The following is a 15651-nucleotide window of genomic DNA, read 5'->3' as shown; positions in this document are numbered from 1 at the left end:
GCCAGGCTGGAGAAGCGCTCAGAGTCAGTTGCTGCTGCTGCTGGCTGCCGCCTATAACACTGTGGGCCTCATTTACTAACGAGTTTTATCACCAAAATGAGTGATAAATGTCACTGTGTATGATAAATGGTGCTCCAGCCAATCAGCTCCCAACTGTAAACTGTTAGAAAAATGACAGTTGGGAGCTGATTGGCTGGAGCACCATTTATCGTACACAGTGAAATTTATTACTCGTTTTGGTGATAAAACTCGTTAGTAAATGGGGACCTGTATTACAGACAGCGGCAGCCTGCAGCAGAGAAGAAGAGCGGCTCTTCACAGTCTCACCTATTGCTGTTCCCCCTCCTGGCTGGGTCCCCTCCCCTCTACTCTCCTTCCCGCTGCCGCGCTGCGCTCCGCCTGAGCACTCCTGGAAGCAATGGAATGGGCTTTAAGCCTTGACGTTAGGCACTGGGCCGAGCCGGTGGTGATGAGTGCGGGACCCCAGAAGAGATGCGGCCAGCACCTGGTGGTTCTCCAGTGCACCTGGTAGAAGTGGAGAATGGGGGCACTAAGTCTGCATGGCAAGGGGGGAGGGGTGCTAAGTGTGTCCAGGAAAGGGGGGGGTTAGTAAGTGTGGCCACTAAGGGAGGGCTTGCCATGTGTGCCCAGTAAAGGGGAGGGTATTTTTAAGTGTGCCCAGTGAGAGAGGTGAGGGTGGTGCCAAGTGTGCCGAGGGAGAGGATGCCAAGTGAGCCCAAGAAGGGGGTAGTTCTGTCCTGTCCCTGTCACCTCTGTCCTGGTACTGTCACCTCTCTCCTGTCACCTCTGTCCTGCCCTGTCACTTCTGTCCTGGTCATTTTCCTGCACTGTCCCTGTCACACATCTCTGTTGTCCCCTCTATTCTGACTTGGCCCTGTCACTGTGTCTCCTCTTTCCTTGCCCTGTCACCTCCATCCTAGCCCCACTGTCCTGGTCCTGTCCCTATAACCTGTATCCTATCCCTGTCCCTGTCACTTCCAACCTAGTCCTGTCAATGCTGTCCTGGCCCTGCCACCTCTTTCCAGTCCTTGTCACCTCTATCCTAGGGGTGTGCACCGGCCACTTTTCGTGTTTTGTGTTTTGGTTTTGGATCTGGATCTTTCTTCGTGTTTTGGATCTGGATTGGTTTTGCCAAAACCACCCTTGCGTGTTTTGGGTTCTGGGTTTTGTGTTTTGGATCTGTATTTTTTTGAAAAAAAGCATAAAAACAGCTAAAATCATAGAATTTTTAGGTTTTTCTGCTCCTATGCTATTATTAACCTCAATAACCTTAATTTCCACTCATTTCCAGTCTATTCTGAATACCTCACACCTCACAATAGTGTTTTTATGTCCAAAAGGTTGCACCGAGGTAGCTGGATGACTATGCTAAGCGACACAAGTGGGCGGCACAAACACGTGACCCATCTAGGCGTGAAACTGCAGTGGCAGACAGGATGGCATTGAAAAACTAGGCCCCAAACTGTACATAATGCAAAGAAAAAAAAGAGGTGCAAGATGGAATTGTCCTTGGGCCCTCCCACCCACCCTTATGTTGTATAAACAGGACATGCACACTTTAACAAACCAATCATTTCAGCGCCAGGGTCTGCCACACAACTGTGGCTGAAATGATTGGTTCGTTTGGGCCCCCACAAAACAAGCTGGCAATTTATCTGTCCCTGCACAAACTGGCTCTACGGAGGCAAGATGTCATCCTCATCCTCCTCATCCACCGATTCCTCACCCTCTTCAGTGTGTACATCCTCATCCTCACAGAGTATTAATTCGTCCCTGCTGGAACCACAGGTCCCTCTGTACGTTCTGGAGGCTGGTCTCCCTGGAAGAGTTGATAATTCATTTTATGAACATCATCTTCTCCACATTTTGTGGAAGCAACCTCCTACGCCTTTCGCTGACAAGGTTCCCGGCTGCACTAAACACTCTTTCGGAGTACACACTGGAGGGGGGGCAACTCAGGTAAAATAGAGCCAGTTTGTACAGGGACCTCCAAATTGCTTCTTTTTCCTGCCAGTACAGGTACGGACTGTCTGACATGCCTACTTGGATGCTGTCACCGATGTAATCCTTTAACAGACAGACGCACGCTTGTCGCTGCTGCTTTGAGGATTCAAGTGCGGCTACAGCCCACACAATTCACAAAGACAGAAAAAAAAAAGAATATTTTTATTGTTTGTGGAGCACACTTTGAGGGTTACACCACCCTTTAACAGACAGACGCACGCTTGTCGCTGCTGCTTTGAGGATGCAAGTGCGGCTACAGCCCACACAATTCACAAAGACAGAAAAAAGAAGAAGAATATTTTAATTGTTTGTGTAGAACACTTTGAGGTGTCACCACCCTTTAACAGACAGACGCACGCTTGTCGCTGCTGCTTTAAGGATGCAGGTGCGGCTACAGCCCACACATTTCACAAAGACCAAAAAAAAAAGAACAATATTTTAATTGTTTGTGTAGAACACTTTGAGGTGTCACCACCCTTTAACAGACAGACGCACGCTTGTCGCTGCTGCTTTAAGGATGCAGGTGCGGCTACAGCCCACACAATTCACATAGACAGAAAAAAAAAGAACAATATTTTAATTGTTTGTGTAGCACACTTTGAGGGTGTCACCACCCTTTAACAGACAGACGCACGCTTGTCGCTGCTGCTTTGAGGATGCAAGTGTGGCTACATCGCACACAAGTCACAAACACATTAAAAAATAGTTTTTTATTTTTTGGAACATTTTGAGAGTTACACCACCCTTTAACAGACAGACGCACGCTTGTCGCTGCTGCTTTAAGGATGCAGGTGCGGCTACAGCCCACACATTTCACAAAGACAGAAAAAAAAAGAACAATATTTTAATTGTTTGTGTAGCACACTTTGAGGGTGTCACCACCCTTTAACAGACAGACGCACGCTTGTCGCTGCTGCTTTAAGGATGCAGGTGCGGCTACAGCCCACACAATTCACAAAGACAGAAAAAAAAAGAACAATATTTTAATTGTTTGTGTAGCACACTTTGAGGGTGTCACCACCCTTTAACAGACAGACGCACGCTTGTCGCTGCTGCTTTAAGGATGCAGGTGCGGCTACAGCCCACACATTTCACAAAGACCAAAAAAAAAAGAACAATATTTTAATTGTTTGTGTAGCACACTTTGAGGGTGTCACCACCCTTTAACAGACAGACGCACGCTTGTCGCTGCTGCTTTAAGGATGCAGGTGCGGCTACAGCCCACACAATTCACAAAGACAGAAAAAAAAAGAACAATATTTTAATTGTTTGTGTAGCACACTTTGAGGGTGTCACCACCCTTTAACAGACAGACGCACGCTTGTCGCTGCTGCTTTAAGGATGCAGGTGCGGCTACAGCCCACACAATTCACAAAGACAGAAAAAAAAAGAACAATATTTTAATTGTTTGTGTAGCACACTTTGAGGGTGTCACCACCCTTTAACAGACAGACGCACGCTTGTCGCTGCTGCTTTGAGGATGCAGGTGGAATCTAGACGGGATTTGGAACCGAGGACACACTACCTCCATCAATTGTCTAAATCCCACTGCACTAATGTCGGATACCGGACGCACGTCTAACACCAACATAGCAGTCAAGGCCTCAGTTATACGTTTTGCTTCAGGATGACTGCTGTCGTACTTCATCCTCATCGCTAGGGACTGTTGGAGGGTCAATTGTTTAGTAAAAGTAGTGATGTTCCTACTTCCTCTCTGGGATGATGAACAACTCCCAGCAGCAGCAACAGCACTAGGAGGAAGTGGTTCTTGATCTTTCCCTATTTTATTTTTATCGGAGAAAGTTTGGTCCTCCATTTATGTTATATTGATATATATACGTGCGGCTAAAGCGCACACAAACACAGAAAATATTATTTTATTTTTGCTGGAGAGTAGTGCACTTTGTGGGTTACACCACCCTTTAAGAAATGAGCCAGCCGGCTCTTTACTTATGGGACACAGGCGCACGCTTGGCGCTGCTCCTTTGTTGATGCACGTGCAGCCACAGTGCACACAATTCACAAACACAGAAAATAATTTTTTTTTTGGTTTGGACTGGAGTGTACTTTCGGGGGTTACAGCACCCTTAACGGTCAAGCCAGCCGGCCCTTTACTTATGACACAGGCGCACGCTTGGCACTACTTTGTTGATGCACGTGCGGCTACTGCGCACACAATTCACAAACACAGAAAATAATTTTTTTTTTGGTTTGGACTGGAGTGTACTTTCGGGGGTTACAGCACCCTTAACGGTCAAGCCAGCCGGCCCTTTACTTATGACACAGGCGCACGCTTGGCACTACTTTGTTGATGCACGTGCGGCTACTGCGCACACAATTCACAAACACAGAAAATATATTATTTTTTTAGCACTTGGGGGGAGCACCCCTGATGGACAGAGCACCCCCTGGACAACACTACAGCACCTCTTTAGGACTGGGACACTGCACAGGACTTTGGAGTGGACACAGCCCCTATGGAGAACTGACTGCACAACACAGTCCAGCCAGCCCCTATGGACTTTGAAGTAGTGGACACAGCCCCTATTAACAACAGCAGCACAGCACAACACAGCCAGCCCCTATGGACTTTGAAGTAGTGGACAACAGCAGCACTACACTACACTACACTACACAGCCCTAACTCCCACCCTCCCTCTTCACTGTCCACAGCCGAGTGAGAAAATGGCGCCGACGTGGGTACCTTATATAGGATCCAAAACCCGCGAGACTCGGAAGGCGGGATGATGACGTTTTGCCTCGATTTCAGATCCGAGTCAGGCGGGAAAAGTCGAGCCTGATTCGGATCGGACTCGGATCGGGGGGGCTCGGGGGGGTTCGGATTTCAGAAATCCGAACCCGCTCACCCCTACTCTATCCTAGTCATATTTGTCCTGCCCCAACACTTTTGTTGCATGATAATGACTTTGGCTTTATTACAAATATGTGTGCTCTGACCCTGGGTTGGGGAGTCTTCATGCTGAATGCTGATTGACGAGGGGTTTCTTGCTGATGCCTACATCTGGTCCAGAGCGCTGCGTATGTATACTGTACTTGGGTCTGTATAATTTCTTTGCGTTAAATTGTACTTAGATCATAGCGTGTAACTGACTGTACTTTTACTTGAATAATACTTTTTGCTTTGGAACCACAGGTTCTAGGTCTGGAGTCTTTATTTACTGTATGACTGCGTACGCAAAATTAGCGTCATTCTTAGAGGTTTATAGGCAGGATATTAGAAGGTATAGGCAGGACATTAGAAGGTATAGGCAGGAGTGTATAGAGGTTCAAAAATATAGATTCCTTAGTGCATACATCATATCTATAGCCTGAGTGCATACATCATATCTATAGCCTGAGTGCAGCTTTGCAATTATGATCCTTACAGAATCGGGCCCACACTGCTTGCAGTCTGAATACTATAACCCGATCGCACTTGCTAGTTTGCACATGTGCAGTGCGATGCATACGCAGTGCAAAAACATCGGCCAAGAGCGTTCGTTCTCTCCTTCGCGTTCCTTTCTGGATCTGGCCCACTGTGTGGTATAGTATGAATTTGGGGCGCTATGTGGTATAATCTGAACTAGGACACTACTATGGTTCCAAAAATTTACTAAGGGACTACCAAGAGACATAAAATTAATTATGGCACTACTATGGGGCATATATTGAACAACCACTGTGGAGACAGGTAGCTCTTGAGAAGTTTTGGCGTTGGGGCCCCATCGACACGTTTATATGGGACCCACAAAGTTCTGGATACACCCCTGGCACATACTATGTTTGATAATATTAAAGACTCCAACTACCTGTTAGAAAGTTTGAGAGATCAGTGTACCCTGTAAAAATGACACATGTTCCTGGGAAGGTGGTAGACTTGGGGTATATATTTATTTACTAAAAATTCTTTTTTCGAAGCCGCCAAGATTTTGCTTTTAACACTTATGCCCCTTTAAATCCACCCTTTCAAGCCACAGAAAAACTCTTCTTTAGTAAATAGGCCACTTGAACTTTTATTACAGGGCAGAATGGTTCTCTTACAGCTGCAGGCCTTCCTCCCATTGCTAGGGACCCAAAATTCAAGAATGGGAGGGAGAAACAAAATAATTCTATACGAAGACCCTGCTGAAGCCTCCACATGACTTCCAGATAAGCACATTGGCCTACTTGACATCCCCACCAACCTGTACACTCAATACAAACAAATCACGATGGATCTACTGTCACTTCCCAGGGCAGGACCTGCGTTACAGACCATAAGAAACTATGGGGTAGATGTACTAAGCTTTGGAGAGAGATAATGTTCCAACCAATAAGCTCCTGTCATTTTAAAGGCTGTGTTTAAAAAATGACAGCGATGAGGTGATTGGTTGGTACTTTGGGCCTGATTCATAGCCGCTCGCACGATGTGTATGCAAATTGCGTAGGCAGTGCTATCGCACAGCAATGCATTAGCACGCCCGGGATTTCTTAGAGAGCGATTACATAGTGTAGGCAGACACCCACCAGCCTGTTTTAAGACACCCACTTGTGCACGTCATGATCAGGAAGTGTATGCAACCATCAATACATCGGGTAATATCGGATGCTATCGCAGCACTTGAGGTTGACCATACCCTGCCGCAAGCACATCAGTGTAGAAACAAGCCAGGTGACGTGTACTATGACGCTGCCTTATAATTACGCACGCCTCTAAAACGCCGTTGAGATGCTCAGGAATGCCTGCGTTTGCACCTCAACTCCCCCGTTTTTAATGGCCAGCCCCTGTTACCACCTACAGACGGCTTCCCCTGTCACTCACTCTGCTGGGCTGTCTATGCGCAGCGAGCGAATGCATTGTGAACTTTCGCTAAGGTTTGCACATGCGCACCGCGACGCATACACATTGCATACCATCGGCAGCAGCGAGAGTATGCATCTTAGCGAGCGGGTCTGAATGAGCTCCTGTATCTCTCTTCTCTTTATCTCTCGCCAAGCTTTGATACATGTCCCCATATATAGTATAACACTTGTTTTGACATCAAGGATGTTGAATGTGTCCCTAATCCCTTATGGGCTTCTCGGAATTGTGAACAGATCTTTGGGTTGAGACAAGTTGAAGAATTCATCATTAATGGGGTAAGTTACTAAGGCCCTGATTCAGAGCCGCTCGTAAGCGGCCGCTCGTTCGTTCTGACCGATGTTCGCACATCTGCGCATGCGTACGGATTTTAATACGCATGCGCGAACCAGTCAGTGCGGCCGAAAATTGTTTGTTCGCTATATAGCGAATGCCTGCTGTTTTGAGTGACAGAAGGAGGCGTATGTAGGTGGTAACAGGGGAAGGTGCTTGAAAACGGGGGTGTGGAATTCGAACGCAGGCGTGCTTAAAGGTCAAAACGGGCGTTTTAAGGGTGTGCATAATTAATACAGCAGCGTCATTGACCACGTCACTTGGTTTTTTTATACTCAGAACTGCTCTCAAAATAGCGGTTGAAAAAAACAGCCACAAGAATAGCGAGCAGTTCATACGCTGTTCGATGTACTCGATTAATCTAATAAATAGCGGACATGACGTATGGTGCGAGCGGCAAGGAGGCGTATTTTTCAAAATTACAACCGCAAGTTTTACTCGCTCGTTCAGACTTAGAGGCGTGAACAGACCGCAATTAGCGAACGGTTCATTTGAATAGCCACCCCTTGTTTTAGAACGAACAACCGCAAATAGCGAGCAGCTCTGAAAGAGGGCCTAAGCCTTGGAGAGATATGAAGTGAGTGGAGATAAAGTACCAACCAATCAGCTCCTAACTGTCATTTCTTAAACACAGCCTTTGACTTGGCAGTAAGGAGCTGATTGGCTTGTATTTTATCTCCGTTCACTTTATCTCCACCCCAAGCTTTGTAAATAGACCCCTTAGGGTCTGATTCAGAGATGGATGCAATGGGGATTTTTATGCAGATCGAGCAATTGTTTGCCATTGCACGTGTGTGTAAGTTGCACCGAGGAGCTGATGTGATCGCTCGTAGCTGGCCAATAGTTGCAATCTGTGCATGCATTGCAATGTGCGTGCGTGAACCAGTGCAAGAGATCGGGAAGCAATCGCTCGCTGCGCATAGACAGCTTAGAAACGGGGGAGTGGAGGTGCGAATGCAGGCGTGCTTGAGTGTCTCAACGCAGTTTCAGAGGTGTGCTTAATTAACAGGCAGCGTCATAGTACACGTCGCTTGGTGGAATGTCACACTGAAGTGATCGCAGTGCTTGCGGCAGGGTATAGTCAACCTCAAGCACTGCGATCGCATTCGATGGTGCTCGATGTACCAATGTTTTCATGCACTTCCAGGAGATGACGTGCGCAAGTGGGCGTCTTATGAATGGCTGGTGGTCATCTGCATACTCTAAGTGATCGCACGCCAAGACATAATGGGCGTGCTAATGCTTTGCCTTGCGATCACCTGCCCTGCTGGGCGTGCGCTGGATTTGCATATGCAGGGTGCGAGCGAACGCAACTAGCGAGCGGGTCTGAATGAACTCCTGAGCACACACAGGTATCCATTCACAAAGTGAGTTTCAGGTAGTCAGCGTTTGGGGGAGGTAACGGGGGGGTAGTTAGAAAAATGCAGGCGTGTCTTACCGTTTAAACGCTGTTACATGGGCGTGCATAAATTAGCCACTGCGATCTCCTACGCAGCATGAGAGCCGCTGTGTGTCAGGAGAGCGGCAGTGTTTGCAGCTGGTCAGACTGGCCACAAGGGCTGCCGGTTTATGTGCTTCGATGTTACCGATATTTATGCTTGTATGCGCCGTCATATACAGATGAGAAGGCAGCGGTGGGCATTACTATGCTGGGGTTTGTTCGCTAAATAGCGAATGCCTGCTATTTTGAGTGAGGAGGAGGTGTATGTGGGTGGTAACAGGGGAAGGTGCTTGAAAACGGGGAGTGGAGATCCGAACGCAGGCGTACTTAAAGGTCAAAACGGGCGTTTTAAGGGTGTGCATAATTAATACAGCAGCGTCATTGACCACATCACTGGGTTATTTTATAGTCAGAACTGCTCGCAAGATTGTGGTAGGAAAAACCAACCACAAGAATAGCGAGCAGTTCATACGCTGGTCGATGTACTCGATTAATCTAATAAATAGCGGACATGACGTAGGATGCGAGCGGCCAGGGGGCGTAGTTTTCCAAAAAACGACCGCAAGTTTTGTTCGCTCGTTCAGACCTAGAGGCGTGAACAGACTGCAAAGAGCGAACGGTTCATTTGAATAGCCACCCCTATTTTCAGAACGAGCGAGCGCAAATAGCGTCCGGCTCTGAATGAGGTCCTTAGTACATAAATGTTAAGACCTAAATGTTATCTCACTGTTTAAGAAAAACAGCCCCTCTATCTAGTGTGGTGAGAGGGGTTGTCTCTCACCAGAATTGCCCACATTCCTGTGAGATTAGCTCCCTCTGAGGGAAGCTAGAGTGAAGCCTGTGCATTCTGTAGTAGCAGTCATACGCGCATGCAGGGGGGGTTTCTGAGTACCCAGAAAAAAAACCCTGCCATCAGTAAGCGTAGTGTGGACCGCAGTGGGGGCCTGATTCAGACCCGCTCACGATAGTCGATAGTCAGGCAGTGCACGTGCGCGAGCCCTGTAGCGAGTGAATTTTCACTCGCTGCGGGACTCACTACAAGACGGGGCGGCTGTCGATAGTGATTGACAGCTCACCCTGTTTTGTAGGCGTGCAGGGGGGGTGGCTGGACAAATGGAGGTGTTCCTGAAGGAACGCCTGCCATTTGTGGGTGGCCCTATTGACATCACCAGTGATGTCAGTAGTGAACTTCCTGCTCTAAAAGAGCAGGAAGTTCACTGGGGCTTGCGGTGGGCGAGACCCTACAACGAGGGTCTCGTCGCAAGCCTGAAGGTCGCAATAATCCTGAGCATCACCAGGCTGCCCGCTAAAGCTGTGGGTGGTCACCCACAGCTTAGCGAGCGGCCTAGAGGCCAGGGTAAAAAAAAAACCGTCCCGCCCTGATTCAGAGCCTCTGAATCAGGGTCTGAGTGTGGTCAACACTAAACAGTCACAGAACATTGCCGGCGCGGGGTAGTACAAATACTATCTGGAGGCGGTGTGTTTATTTTTGCAGCCAATGAGAGTCAGACATCCACGGAGGGAGCCGGGCTGGAGCTCACTCATGAGCTCCGCCTTCTGGCTCCTGCAGTGGGTGATGGGAGAGACATCATGATGTCATGACGTCTCTCCCATAGTTCTGAACGGGAGGACAGAGGAGCGGATGGTGGCGAGCGCAGGACCAGGGATTCAGGTAAGTAATCTGTGTGTGTCATGTGTTATATATGTAAGGGGCACTGCATAGGGAGACCACTACTGGGGGCACTGTATAAGGGGATCACTACTGGGGGCACTGCATAGGGGCGACCAACTACTGGGGGCACTACATAGGTGGGCACTGTTTATGGGGCACTACTGGGTGTACTATATAAGGACCACTAGTTGGGGCACTGTATAAGGGGCACTACTGCAGGCACTGCATGGGGTACCACTACTGGGGGCACTTTATGAGGGGCACTGTATATGGGGCACTACTGGGGGCACTGTATAAGGGGCACTACTGGAGGCACTGCATAGGGGGACCACTACTAGGGGCACTGTATAAGGGGCACTGCATAGGGGGACCACTATTGGGGGCACTACATAGGGGGGCACAGTATATGGGGCACTACTGGGGACACTGTATAAGAGGCACTACTGGGGGCAGTGGATAAGAGGCACTGCATAGGGGGACCACTACCAGGACGATAGGGCCTACTGCCCACACCGTCAACAACAGCACGTGCACAATACTTGCAGGGTTTTCATAACAGTGTCTCTGGACATGCTAGCCTGCATGCCTACTTCCCCAGGTGTGAGACACTCAGCTACAACTGAACACAGCTTATATCAGCCAGTTCCAGCTGTAAGCCCTAATGAGCCTGCTACCAGGCTGAGAGGCCCAAAACCTGGAGTGGCCTGTTGATGGAGCCTTCCCTCTCCTCACTTCCACACCCCCAGGACCCAAACCAGCGTTTCCAAAAGCCGATACTCTGGTATGTTTACAAAACAGACTTCTCCTGGGGTTTTTTAGAACACATAGGCCGAAAACCTAGGACAAACGTACCTGCCATTGACCACTTTACCAGTGCTTCTATCACACTATCTAATCTATCTATCTTTCTATCTCATATCTATCTATCTATCTATCTATAGCTGCCCATCCACTAGGCGATTAAACCTAGCGATTGAGCGATAACGACCGTCGCTTGGTAATCGCCTGCAAATCGTGCAGTTTAATGTCTAATATGACAAGCGATGTGCGCTCCCGCTGGTCGTATTGGACATCTATCATCAGGCAAACACGCTGGCCAACCTGTCCAGTATGTCAGGTTTAGCATGTTGCCAGATGATTGATGAGCCTGCACTGAACGACTGCTCGGTCAGTGCAGGCTCATCACAGACTAACAAACGACTGCACGATTACAATGTCAGAATCCTGCAATCGTTTTCAGCTCGTCTAGTGGATGGGCCGCTTATCTCATGTCTTTCTCTCTTTTTTTTTTTCTCTCTCTTTCTCTCTTATTCTTTTGGTTGCAAAAAGTCACCAATACAGGAACATGACATTGTACAATGTCAAAACAGCGTAAAAAAGGGCATAGAAATTAATAACAAGACTAAACTGTAATGAATTATTAACTTTATTGTGTTACACTAATGATAACACAGCAACAAAACAAAAAAAAAACAAATTTTGGTGACAGTCCGGTTTTTAGATAAACTTGGGTTCCAGACTATAGAGAGATTGTAATTAGTTAGACAATGTCTAGATAGACACCAGATGTTAGACAGTTAATAGTTAGACAAGGATAAAAGTTCGACACAGACAAAAGTCAGACACACTAAAGTTAGACATGTAAAAAGTTCGACAGGTACAAAAGATCGACAGGGTCAAAAGTTCGACGTGAAAAAGATCAACACAAAAAAGGTCGACACATTTTTGTTTTTGTTTTTTAGGATTAGGGTTAGGTTTTGGGTTACGGTTAGGCACTTACCCCCACAATTAGGGTTAGGCACTTACCCAGATGCTTAGGGTTAGGCACCAGGAGGGAGGGTTAGGGTTAGGCACCAAGGGGTGGGTTAGGGTTAGAGTTAGGGTGAAGATTAGGGCAAAAAAACAAAAAAAAAATTATTGTCGACCTTTATTGTGTCGACCATTTTCATGTCGAACTTTTGACCCTGTCGACTTTTTGTACCTGTCGAACTTTTTACATGTCTAACATTAATGTGTCTGACTTTTGTTTGTGTCTAACTTTTTTCCCTGTCTAACTATTGACTGTCTAACATCTGGTGTCTATCTAGACATTGTCTATCTAATTACTGTCTATCTCTTATACCACACCCACGCTGAGACAGGTCCAGGAGCTTCGCTGGGTAATAATTACAATGCAAAAACTTGGGTTCATGATCTTGCTCTTGACAGCAAGCTTTCCAGGTTGAGCTCAAAGAGGTCATTAGACACTGCAAGAGGGATCTCAGGGGTTTGTGGACTTCCAGGAGGGACCATTCCCAGGAGAGCAGGCCGAGTGGGAAAGAGAGGTATATGTTATATACTCTCTCAACTAACTTCATGACATCCAAGACCTTCTAAGCGCCAACATGGTGGTCATCCCTAATCTTGGCAAATACCCCTTATGTGCAGCAGCTATCATCCCATTTGGTTAATTAATGATGACACTGAGACCTACAGGCTCAATACTGACCTAAATAAAGCCTGACAAAATCCAGTTCAATGACAACTCCGACTGTACAGGACAAAGCGTCAGCTCAGGGGCCTCCAAACATTTTTTTTGTATCGCCGTTTTAATGGACTTTGGACAGAGGGCCACACATTTCTTCTCTCAGTTAGCCTCCCAGCATTAAGGTCTTTGTTCATTTGCTGAGTAAATTATGGGCCTGATTCAGAGCCGGACGCAATTAGCGCTCGCTCGTCCTGAAAATAGGGGTGGCTATTCAAATGAACCATTCGCTGTTTGCGGTCTGAACGAGCGAACAAAACATGCGGTCGTTTTTTGGGAAACTATGCCCCCTGGCCGCTCGCATCCTACGTCATGTCCGCTATTTATTAGATTAATCGAGTACATCGAACAGGGTATGAGCTGCTCGCTATTCTTGTGGTTGGTTTTTGCTACCACAATTTTGCGAGCAGTTCTGGCTAAAAAAAAACCCAGTGACGTGGTCAATGACGCTGCTGTTTTAAATATGCACACCCATAAAACGCCCGTTTTGACCTTTAAGCGCGCCTGCGTTCGGATCTCCACTCCCCGTTTTCAAGCACCTTCCCCTGTTACCACCCACATACGCCTCATCCTGTCACTCAAATTAGCAGGCATTCGCTATTTTGTGAGCACATGAATTTCGGCCGCACTGACTGGTTCGCGCATGCGTATAACGATCCGTACGCATGCGCAGTTGGGGAAACATCGCTCGGAGCAAACGAGCTGCCGCTTACGAGTGGCTCTGAATCAGGCCCTATATTTTAAAAATAAAAATATCTGGAAATAGACTCATACACTATATCATATTTTAATTATTTAAAATTGCCATTTTACTCATTGTGATGAGATGCTGTATTATTGAGAACAATATTTTATGCACCCGAAAACAGATTCAATAAATCATATTATAACTCAAAAGCAACCGGTATGGCTTAAAAAAAAAAAAATCACCTTTATATTTTAAATATTGCTGTTTTATTTGCTATTAATAATCAATATAGACAAATATTGCACATTATTGCATACAGTAAGTTATTAATGACTGAAAACTAAGAATACACAAGTCTGCATTATCTTTCCTCTATGCCCTCCAAAATAGAACATACTACCAGAAATAAACCTTTGCCTCCATTGGCCGAATGATAATGACTTTCTCCGAGCCATCGCTAGACTCAGGTGTTTCCTGATTGCATTACAGTATATCATAGAGATATACAATACATATATAAGAGATTGAGCAGCATCCCCAGCACAGAGCTCTTCCCTCCTTTATTTCTGTCCAGCGCTGTAATCACTGGAGGGGCCATTATATTGAAGACACATAGGCTCTCATTCAGGTCCGCTTGCAAGCGCTGAGCGGGTCGATGTTGAGGCCCTGCGCACGTGCAGCGGCCACAATGCTCGTGCACAGGCCCCGGAGCCCACAGCTTAGTGAACGGTCAGGAGGCCGGCTCTTTACAGAGAAGCGGCCGCCCTCATTCAGAACGAGCGCTCGCATTTTGCGAGCAGCTCTGAATGAGGTTCATGACAGTGCCAGATTAAGGTCCACATGCAGGGGCGCCAAGAGGGGGGGGGTGAGCGGGTACTAATTACCCAGGCCAGGGCTTGCTGGAGGGGCCCGGCACTGCTCCCCCTCCCTTTTACCTCACAGCAGCCCAGCACATGCTGCTGTGTGCTGGTCTGCTAAAGCAGCAGCCGGAGCAGGGGGGGGAGCGATCATGCTGATCATGCCCCCCATTGGCTGTGCGCCGAGCTGAGGGGCTATCAGTCTAGGCCTGGGGTGCCCTGGAGAGGGGTACCCCTTTATTGGGGGGGTACCCAACTCCCCAGGGATCCCCGGCCTGGACTGACTAGCGGTCAGGGATAATGCTTTGGCCGGGGAAACCGGTGAAAGGTTTTCCCTGGCTGTGGCATTATCCCCCCGCTAGAAAGAGTTCGGTGCTGGTTCTGGAATTTTCAGGGGACCCCTACTCGTTTTGTCCCCTGATTTTGCAGAACCAGGACCAGCTCAACAAAGCCCTGTGCTGGTTCTTAATATACAGGGGCCCCCTACGCATTTTGGCCCATGTGTTTTTAGAACCAGAACAGGCTTTATAAAGCCCGAGGCTGGTTATGCTTTTGGGGAGGGGTTGCACATCATTTTTTTTTTATTTAAAAACATTTTACATAAGTACACACAGAAACATGTACATATCTCATGGATATGTGCATGTTTCTGTGTTAATCTGACCTGCTCAGGATGTACTCGCTAGCCTGAAGCTGGTCTATTATTTGGGGACTTTTGGTCATCTTTTATTTGCGAGTCTGAAACAGACACCCTATTACATTGGGCGAGTTGATTGTTTTCAATGTGAAAACATCTGGATGCGAGTTTGATAATGGGGAGTTTTAGTAACTCTGAAAAATGCGAGTTTTAGTGAACAGACAGCCTATTACGTTGGAGAGTTGTGAAAAATTGCGAGTTTAGCACCAAACTCGCAATTTACCAAAACAGACTACCTATTACATTTGGCCCTTGGTATTTATTCCCAGACTATTTATTTCCACTATAAGTTATTTAATTCCAGTATAGTTTGTGTAAAGTGGCCTATGTGTAATTCAGCAATGCACTCTGGAGAGCTGCAGAAGTGTGTCTTTACTCACTGCAATCATGCTGAATAATGGCTGCAGGCTGCAGCGGCACTTGCTGTATAACAAACTCTTCCTATATACAGGGTTGTCTTAACAGCAGTGTGGGCCCTGGGCAAAGCAATGCACTGGGGCACCTACCCACACATTCACGGGAAAAAAATGTAAATGGTCAATAAAATTAAACCCTCCTGCATGCCCATCAGACC

Source organism: Taudactylus pleione, unplaced genomic scaffold (assembly GCF_031769625.1).
Source record: "Taudactylus pleione unplaced genomic scaffold, aTauple2 ptg000887l, whole genome shotgun sequence".
In the NCBI taxonomy this organism is placed as follows: domain Eukaryota; kingdom Metazoa; phylum Chordata; class Amphibia; order Anura; family Myobatrachidae; genus Taudactylus; species Taudactylus pleione.
This window is presented reverse-complemented; position numbering follows the sequence as displayed.